The sequence below is a fragment of the Dipodomys merriami genome, unplaced genomic scaffold, assembly GCF_024711535.1.
Source record: "Dipodomys merriami isolate MVZ:Mamm:240054 unplaced genomic scaffold, mDipMer1.0.p SCAF_290, whole genome shotgun sequence".
Lineage (NCBI taxonomy): Eukaryota > Metazoa > Chordata > Mammalia > Rodentia > Heteromyidae > Dipodomys > Dipodomys merriami.
In genome coordinates, this window is record NW_027204382.1 from 468,671 (window position 1) to 478,419 (window position 9,749).

General features: G+C 41.8%; 1 long non-coding RNA gene across 1 annotated transcript; it reads right to left on the reverse strand.

Annotated features, from left to right (window-relative positions):
* Positions 1–776: 776 nt before the first annotated feature.
* LOC138839036 (uncharacterized) lies at positions 777–9,311 on the reverse strand. The gene is made up of 3 exons (XR_011375817.1): positions 9,245–9,311; positions 5,767–5,839; positions 777–1,213 (listed from the first exon to the last, which is right to left on the reverse strand). It is a non-coding gene; the product is annotated as an uncharacterized lncRNA (long non-coding RNA).
* Positions 9,312–9,749: the final 438 nt, after the last annotated feature.

Here is a 9,749-nt window from a genome sequence, read left to right on the forward strand (position 1 = left end):
AGTTGCTAGCACGCTCAGCTGCCTGAGGGTGATTGTCCCCCGTTACTTCATTTCTATCTTGTAGTAGATTCTAAGGACACTTTCTTTCCTTCTCCAAGACTGGAGCACCAGGGCCTCCATCACCTAGCTCCTGGCCTGCAGGTCTGGAGGTCTGATCTGAGGGAGGAGCACCAACCATTCACGTCTGTAGGGCCTTACTACCTGGACTTGACCCATGAGCTTTTTCAGATGACCGTACTGGCTGATGCCAAAAGCCCGTCCAGACTCCCAGCTGCCAGAGAACAAGCTTGGCTTCCTGGCACAGGCTCCTCACTGCAAGTGTTCCATACCCAAGCTTGCCCTCAGTGGACTCTGCTCTGCCTACACTGTTCCAGCTCCAGGGCAGGGACAAGCTGAGACTTGTTCACTGGCCTGCTATGCTGTCAGATCACATAAGCTTGATTTGGGTCTTCTGGGTTCCTTTGAACATGCGCTGTGGGCTCTTCCTGGCCTTGGAACCCACTCCTCTCCCAGCAAACCTTGTGACCTTATCAATCCTTTTGAACTAGAAACGAGTCTGTGGTCACTGAAGTCAAAAAGATAGTTTGCATCCTGAAAGAAAGTATGTGCCAGCCTTGGATGAAAAAGCCAACTGAGAACACCACACCCTAAGTTCAAGCCCTTCATATTGCACACAAAACAAAAACAAAAATAAACCCAGCTCCCTGATATGACAAGCCCAGTCCCGTGGAAAATAAACACTCTGAACTAGATTGGTTTGTTTTTTATTTGGTTTTTGTGTGCTGGTACTGGAGCTTGAATTCCAGGTCTCACTCTCTTGAGCTGGTGTCTCTAGTTTCAGCTTTTTGCTGGTTAAATGGAAATAGAAGTCTCAGATTTGTCAGTCCATGCTGGCCCCCAGTGTTAGTCCTCTACTGTCAGTCTCCTAGATAGCTAGCAGTGTGAGCCACCAGCGCCCAGCGTTGAACTGGGTTATAGGCTGAGGCAGTTCCTTGCTCCTGGCAGGACAGCTGTGGGAATTGGGAGGAAGGCAGCAGGGTGGATCATCCTCTCCTGCTTTCCTCCCTTAACCCGATAACTTCCTCTTGGAGTTAGAGGAGGGAAAAGAGAAGCACAGGAAGGTTTCCAAGTGGCCCCTCCAGGACGTAGGTAGGATTCCACTTCTGTCTTCTTCCAAGACTCCGTTCTCTTCTTCCTCACCAACTTCTGTCACCTATGGGGTTCAAACAAGAGTCCATGCATCCAATTCTAGTGCTTTTCTATATTTCCTGGGTTCCCAGAAATCCAGCAACACCTCTGCTTCTTTTAGTTTGTCCACAGGTGACTCAGCAGGGCAGATGTATGTTCGCCATACAACATACTCAGCCTGCTGCCCGCATGCTTTGCCCTCAGCCACTCACCCACTGTGCCATTGGGGCCACTAGCCAACCTTTTAGATCTTCCAGCTAAAAGAAGTGAACATTGAGTTCTCTACTGGGCTGGGGAGATGCACCCTTTATTCTCCCCCTTGTGTGTGTTAGTGGCTCTCACCATTCTCTCCAATGAGTGTTTCTCCAAAACACTTCACTCTAAACCTCAGAGCCTTGATGATTAAACTACGGATTTTCTCTACTTTTATGAACTCACAGTGTTAAATCTCTGAGGGAAAGCAGAATTGGGATGTTGTAATTTGCTGTGAAAATCAGTATGGCTCACCCTCATTAGCCTCCACTGAGATTTACTTAGGCTTTTCAGCAAGAGCAAGAGAGCCATGGTGTTTGAGCTCACACTGTAACACAGCTTCTAATGTCTGGTACCCACAGGTTTATTCCAGCTGGTCCCAACCCACCTCCCTAATAAGACAGCCATGGCATGTCTTGGAACATTTATCTCTTCTATTAGTATCATCCAGGTGTTTAAAGAATAATTTAGAGAACCATCCATCTATTTTGAGACTTGATAGTCAAAGACAGTGCCCCAATGTATTACCTAATGTTCTGTCTGTATAAAGGTAACCCTTTAACACCTACTGACATTTTGTACCAGAAAATATTCCTATTCATAGTCAAATTTGCATACTTCCTTTTATTTGGCAAGGAGAACTACATAATGACGCAGTTCTCATTGTGCTTTGCCTACCAGGAAGTTCAGCACTAAACTTCGTGTTTAATTGCAGTAACTAAATTATCCCAGAAGGCAGGTATGATTCTTTCATTTCTTTCCACTCTCCCTCCGTTTTACTGTGCTGGTCCTGGGGCTTGAACACAAGGACTGTGCACTGTTCCTTAGCTTTTTCCACTCAAGGCTTGAACCACAGCTTTATTTCTGGCTTTTTTTTTTTTTTTTGCTAGTTAATTGGAGATAAGAGTCTCACAGACTCTCTTGCCTACACTGGCTTTAAACCTCCCTCTTCATATCTCAGCCTTCTGATTAGTTAGAATTATAGATGTGAGCCACCAGCACCAAGGCCTCATTTCATTTTCATTTTTTATTTAAAAGTTATGTCTGCAGATATAGTCTGACATTGTAAGCTCTTTTAAATTATTATAGGACATTCATCTTAAATAAATGGAAATAAAATCCACATTTGTCTATCCCTTCCAAAATAATTACTGATCACCTTCTACATGCCAGGGAGTTCTCTGAGTACTTAGAAAAACTGTGGTGAGTGAACAGGTCACCCCTCACCTGGCAGAGATCATCAGGCACCAGGTTGGCATGCAGGAGACTAAACCTTCAGAGGACCCAAGAGAACCTTAGAAGGAAAGCCCTAGCACTGCACAGTCGTGGATGACAAGACAAGCAAGTGTTCCCAGAGGACCGGCAAATGTCTGGCTGCACAGAGATCTTAAATAAGACAAGAACTGAGGCAGGCCCACTTAGCAGCTCGAAGGTCATTAGTTACTCTTCCAGGAACAGTCTCACTGGAGATAGGAAGTGGGGATAGCAAGCATGGACAACTCTTTCACAAAACTTGATTGTGAGAAAAGCATCTTTTCTGTCAAAGTAGGTTGGTTCCTTTATGTCAATCTTGTGAGAATTGTTTTTCTGAAAAGTTATCAAAGCCATTTCAATGTTAGATTTAAAGCTGTTAGCTTACAAAAGGAGCCAAATAGTATCCAGGCAGACATCAGGGCTATGTCAGGCTTTTCTACTGACATTCCTAATGATGGAAATAACTTCCTCTAAAATCACAGTAAGTCAAAATGTAATTGCATGATGTTCTGACTATTCTGCCTCTCTTGTGCCCTTGTACACCACCTAAACTTAATTCAACCAACTCTGCTATGATTTGGATGTAATCTGAGTGACTAACATCTTGTGACTAACATCTTGGTCCCTAGGGTGGTGCTATTGGGAAGTGGTAGAACCTTTGGGAAGTGAAGACTTATGGGAGATCGTTAGGTCACTGGAATTTACATAAGGCTCCTTGAGTATTCTTGAGAAGATTGTTTTAAGGACCAAGCTTGCCCTTCCAGCCTTCTCTGTGCTCCTGTTCAGCAAGTGACTGCTCCTAGCTACACTCCTGCCATGATGAATGGCCACTCACACATCATCTGTCCTCACTGAGGCCAAGTCAATCCCATCTGACCTTGAACTTCGAACTCATAAAACTGTGACTGCAAATCAAATAAACCTTTTCTTTTCATAAGTTAGCTGCTTCGTGTATTTCACTATAGACATGCTAAGCTCCTATTTAATTGTGCAATGACTTGCAGTTCTTTCTTTGTCTTGGCTGTTTGAGACTTCATATTTGGGTTTTATTTCAAGACATGGCAAGCTTTTTGAGTTTGACCCTGGGCATATAAACTTAGCTACTTTCTTTGGGATTCCTTTAAAAATTTTTGCTTCTATATGACATGTTTGAAAGCTGCTTCACATATGTTTTAAGAAAGAGGTAGAAAATAAAATCAATAAACAATAATACATTTCTGCATTTTCCAGGTTCATTCTGCTTTTAGGTGACTCATTTGTGGTATAGGAGAAATTGTGGTTTTCAAAGAGAAAGTCCTTGCTATTGCATATAAGATTTCAATTTCTGTGTTGTGTGTGTGTGTGTGTGTATGTGTGTATTTGTGTGTGAATATGTGTGTGTGCGCGTGCGTGCATTGGTGTAGCAAGATGTATTATAGCACAAGGATTCAGCATGTGAGCTCTGAAGGCTAGGTTCAAATCTCAAATGTGCCACTTCCCAGCAGGGTAACCTCAAGCCACTCCTCTAATTCTGTGTACCTCAGCTTTCATAATGACTGCAGAGTATGGTGATGAGGAGAAAATGCAAACACAGTCATGCCTCAGTAAACAATGGGGACACGTGCTGAGAAATGCATTGTTAAGCAAATTAACTAACATTGTTAGACACTTTACAAGCATCCTGGCCTGTACTTCCCAAGCCTATGTAGAACAGGTCAGTTACTCCATAGAGCCTCTCATGCAATCAAGGGGCACAGGCCATAGAGATGTGGTAAGGCTGCTGCCAGTGGAAGACGGCATACTGTTTTACCGTAAACTGCTAAAGTAGAAGTTCCTTCTAAAATAATGAAAGAAAAATAGTAGTAAATACATAAGCCAGGGGCTTGGCATTATCAAACACTCTGTGCTGTATGTAGTTGTGTGTGTTGTGCTTCTAGATGACTAGACATGCAGCAGATGTGTGTATATCAGTCCTCTCCTTAATCTATCTCTTGAACTGAAAGTTCTAGTTTTTTAGACTTTTAGTATCTTCTTATTAACCAGTTGGTTGCTTTTATTATTATTCTTTAATTCTATTCATCATTAAAAGAGAAATTATACAGAAATACATAAAGAAAGAAAAATTATGGTAGAAGGCAATCTTCTGTCCCCCTTCTGAAAAGTCCAATTCTGCTCTTTTTCCTGAATATTTGGAATTGACTCTTATTTCGCTAAATAACATATTCGTCTTGTTGTTTGCCTGTTTATTGGTTGGCTTTGGTGGTCAACATATCACTATTCCACTATGAAAAAGCAAGGGGTCAGCTCTTTCTCATTCCCCCGTTCTCCCAGTCCTCCAGCTGTCCCTGAATTGCACATTCTTCCAACACTTTCATGGTGATTTGATTAAATACCAGCAGTATTGAATGTTTAGAGTTAGGTGAGGTCAACATCATAGATTACTGGGCTTGAGTAGTGTTCTGAGAATTTGTTTTCTTTCCTGTGGCAGTTCTCATTTTCCATGAACTCAATAATTTCCCCCTAATTGCCTAGTTTTCTCTGAATTCTCTATATTGTGAATTGGACCTTCAGTTGATTGAATCTATGGAGGCAGAACCCATAGATAAAGAAATCTGATGCTAGTCTCTTTGTTCATCAAGGTTGAGACAAGTATTTAACATTAATGTCAAAATTTTCACAGGTAATGTAAATTTCTTGGATGTGTTAACACTGTGGTGATTTTCAAGATATATTTAATGATACTAGGAATAGTTAAGATGCATTGCACTCATAAACTGATATGTTGAACTGAAACGCCTTTTCACAACTAAAGATAATAAATAAATAAATAAATGCCAGGAATAAACCTATGATGGGATGGCAGCTAAGTTTGCATTTAATTTTATTAGTCATTTTTTTATGGATGGAAAATTCAGAAACATCTATGGTGAGAGCCCATAACAGATCTTCTCTGGGCTATAGACCATAGCTTTTTACTCTTTTCTCTCTTTTTCCTATTTGGAGTAAACAAAATACCTATTAACCCCAAAAGCTATAAAACAAAGGCTTAACCTTGCTTAACCTTGCTTAACCCCTGTTAGAAAAATTGCATACTTGTTAAGAAATAATTTGCAGCGCTGTGATCCCAACCAGCAACTACAATGTCTGTTTTCAGCAAGTTCCTGACCTGTAAGAAAACAGATTGAAACACGTTGGTGAGAAAGTCAGATGATTTACACATAGGCTGCAGAGTTGTATTTTATCTTTAAGTAGTTCTACAAAGAGGTTTCCATACACCATATCAGTTTATGGGCACAATGCATCCTGACCACTGTCACCCCTTTCTTTCATTCTCTCTCATCTCCCCAACCACTGTCCTATCTTGAAGAGGGCCAGAAAGAAATAAGTTGATACAGAGAATCAGAAGATAGAATTCTATTTCTCAATGAGCATAAGCTAATTTCTGCTCTGTGGGTTTAGATATTTATTTGATGGCAGAGTCAACAAAGTCTGAGGCTGTTGATGACTTAAAATCAAAATGTGGCAAAAGGATAATTTGTGGAGGAGATGGGGAAAACAAGTCGTTTAAGGATACAGGTGGAAATGGAATTCTATGCCTCCATCAGAAAGAATGACATTGCCCCATTTGTTAGGAAATGGAAAAACTTGGAAAAAATTATATTAAGTGAAGTAAGCCAGGCCCAAAGAAACATAGGTCCCATGGTTTCCCTTATTTGCAATATCTAGTATATGTAGGAGTCAAGCGGAAAAGGTCTGATAAAGTGATGTCAGGAAAATGAACCCTTAGATATGTACTTTAATGTTTTTTTTCTTTCATGCATGTGTTTCTAACGCATTTATAAGATTATCTCTTTGTTGCTTTGTATGTCCCTCCCCCACAGTATAACCCTTGCTTTCACTATATTTGATGTCAGTATAACTTGTGGAGGAGATGGGGAAAAACCAGTTGTTTAAGGATACAGGTGGACCTGTTGCAACAATGAGAAGTACAAGTTGTCATGTCCAAAACGAGCTTTACAACGTTGGTGGGGGGGGGGGAAGGAGAAGGATTGGGATGGGGGGAGGGGGGAGGCTGGGAAGGGATGTGAAGGGTAAACCAAAGGAGGAGGCTGCAATGCTTGGGAAGAAATGTACGCATTATCCTGCCCATGTAATTGTAACCCCTCTGTACAGTATGTTCACAAATAAAATAAAATTAAATTAAAAAAAAAAAAAGGATACAGGTGGACCCGTTGCAACTATGAGAAGTACAAGTTGTCATGTCGAAAATGAACTTTACAACTTTGGTGCGGGGGTGGGTGGGAGGTGGGGGGGATTGGGTGGGGGGTGGCGGGGGGAGGTTGGGAAGAGATGTGAAGGGAAAAAAAGGAGGAGGCTGCAATGCTTGATAAGAAATGTACTCATTATCTTGCCCATGTAATTGTAACCCCTCTGTACAGTATGTTCACAAAAAAAAATTAAAATTAAAAATTAAAAAAGTGAAAAAAATGTGGCAAAAGGGATCCTAAACTCTTGTGGCAAGATGATATATTCTGGTTAAAAATAATAGTGATTATGGAGCAGAAAGGCAAAGTGATAGACTTTTACAAGGAGACTGGTTGGTATTTAGGAGACCAGAGGCTGAAGCAGTCTTCTGTACCTCCTGCTTCCAGGAAAAGGTCCTTGAGCCTGGGAAGAGAATAGTGGTTTGAAGTTTTCATGGACCCTCAAGTAATATTGTCCTTGCTTCTTTGAGGGTATTTAAAAGTAGCTTAGTAATAGCCAAGGGTAGAGAGAGGAGCCCTAAGAACTGGGGCTTCCAGACTCTGCAAATACTGTGAATCTCAGCACAGATGGAGGCTGCAGAGAGGCCCTTCTGAGTGCTTGGGCATCTCATCAGCAGATGACAAGTGTGAGCTGGAGGCCAGACAGTCTCTTCTGTGAGGTCTCTAACCCGAAGGGAATAGTCTACCCCCTCATCCTCCAATGAATAACTTGTTGAAAAAGTAGAGGCTTGGGGCAAGCAGTTTCTGTGGTTTGAATATCTTCACTAAAACTCAGGTTGAAATTTAAACCCTATGATGATGTATTAGGAAGTGAAACCAAGTGAGAATTTTAAGAGGTAATTGGGAGCCACATATCCTAGCTATTTGAGCAGATGACATCAAGAGAACAGTTGATCAAGGCAGCCCAAGGTTCTGGGTGGGGAATTCATGATACCAACATCGCAACTAATAAAAAATTAAGCATATTGTCATCCAGCTATAAAGGAAAGGTAAATAGGAAGATGGAGGTCTACACCAGCCTGGGCAAAAAGTGAGACCCTATTTGAAAAAACAATGAAAATATAAAGGAGGGCTGGAGGCATAGCTCCAGTGGTAAGGCATCTTCCCAGAAAATTCAAGGAAGGAAGGAAGGAAGGAAGGAAAGGAGGGAGGGAGGGAGGGAGGGAGGGAGGGAGGGAGAGAGAGAGAGAGAGAGAGAGAGAGAGAGAGAGAGAGAGAGAGAGAGAGAGAGAGAGAGAGAGAGAGAGAGAAAGAGAGAAAGAAAGAAAGAAAGAAAGAAAGAAAGAAAGAAAGAAAGAAAGAAAGAAAGAAAGAAATCAGGATTTTGTATCCAAATATGTATGGTGTTTACAAACACTTCCCTGCTACAGTAGCCACTTCCTTCCTTAGCACTTACATGCCAGGTATGAAGCTATGAATTCACATGCTTATTATGAAAACCATTGCATGTTACTACTGTTTCTTTAAACAGAGCTTTGTCAGGAAGCTCACATCCTAGAGGGCAAAAGTGTATTAAACTGTTGGAAACAAGACTAGATTTATACTGGAAATGCAAATAAAGTTATCTTGTGGCTTTTTTTTTTTTGCAGTACTGGGGTTTAAATTCAAGAGTGCACTACTACTTAAGCCATGCCCCAGGCCTATTGCCCTCATTATTTTTCAGGGTCTTGTACTTTTGCCTAATCCAGGCATAGACCACAATCTTCCTACCTCCACCTGTGAAGTAACAGAGATTACAGATGTAAACCACCACACACAGCTTGTTCTATGAAATAGGGTCATGCTGACTTTTCTTGCCCAAGTCCCAAACCTCAGTCCATCTATCTCTGCCTCCCAAGTAGCTGGGTTTACTGGTATGAGCCACTACACTCCTCATTGCTACTTTTCATTAACTATGTAAAACGTTCAAGCTTTCCATTAAGATAAAATGTCAAAGAAACAACTTTCCTAGGAAAAGTCAAATAAGAGTTAGCAGTGTCCTTGGGTTTTAGAAGACTGATCAGCTTAAAAGAAGCAAATTGTCAGAACCATGGACAGAGGCTCAATCATTCAAGGTCAACCCCTCCCCCCACCCCCCAACAAGTCCCTGGCCATGCTACCTCTAGGATGAAACCCATTTTACAAAAGGAAGAAACAAGGCTCAGAAGGATGGAGCAGATGCCTAGGGTCAACCCGTTGATAATAAAAGAGGTAGGAATTAAACTCCAAATCATGTCATTTCAAAGCCTATGAAATTTTATCATGAAGTCAGTCCTCCCCACCCCCATCTAGCTTAAGATCAGATCATTTTCCTTATAATTACTTACTCTCAGTCACATTCTTGGTCAAGACAGTGAACGATATTTGGCCCCTGCAGTGGCATCTAGATTGGAAGCTGGAGAAGCAAGCACAGAAGATGCACTGAGACTAGCCCTGATTCTCTGCCCTCACTCCCCCTCAAGTCTAAGGCTCTGGAAAGGAGGTGGTGTGGCAGGCACAGACAACCACAATGTCTTTATCTAACTGCTTCCAAATACTATTTTAGGGCCTCATCCATCCCCTCCTTTCCCTCTCCTTCCTTCCCTGCTGAGCCAGCCAGACATCTCCTCCACCCACCTGCCATGTGCTGGCCATGTGCAATTTAGCTGCCTGTCCCTAGCACCTCAATGAGGTGGCAGCAGTTTTGTCCTATCAGCCACCAGCTTCAGAAACCCCACTGCTCATCAGTTCCCCTGCTTCCTGAGCCAGAAATAGTCCATGTACCATAAAGAGCAAAACAGAGGAACATGTGGGTAAGTTTCTTTTAAGCTACTAAATTGATTTCTTATTGTT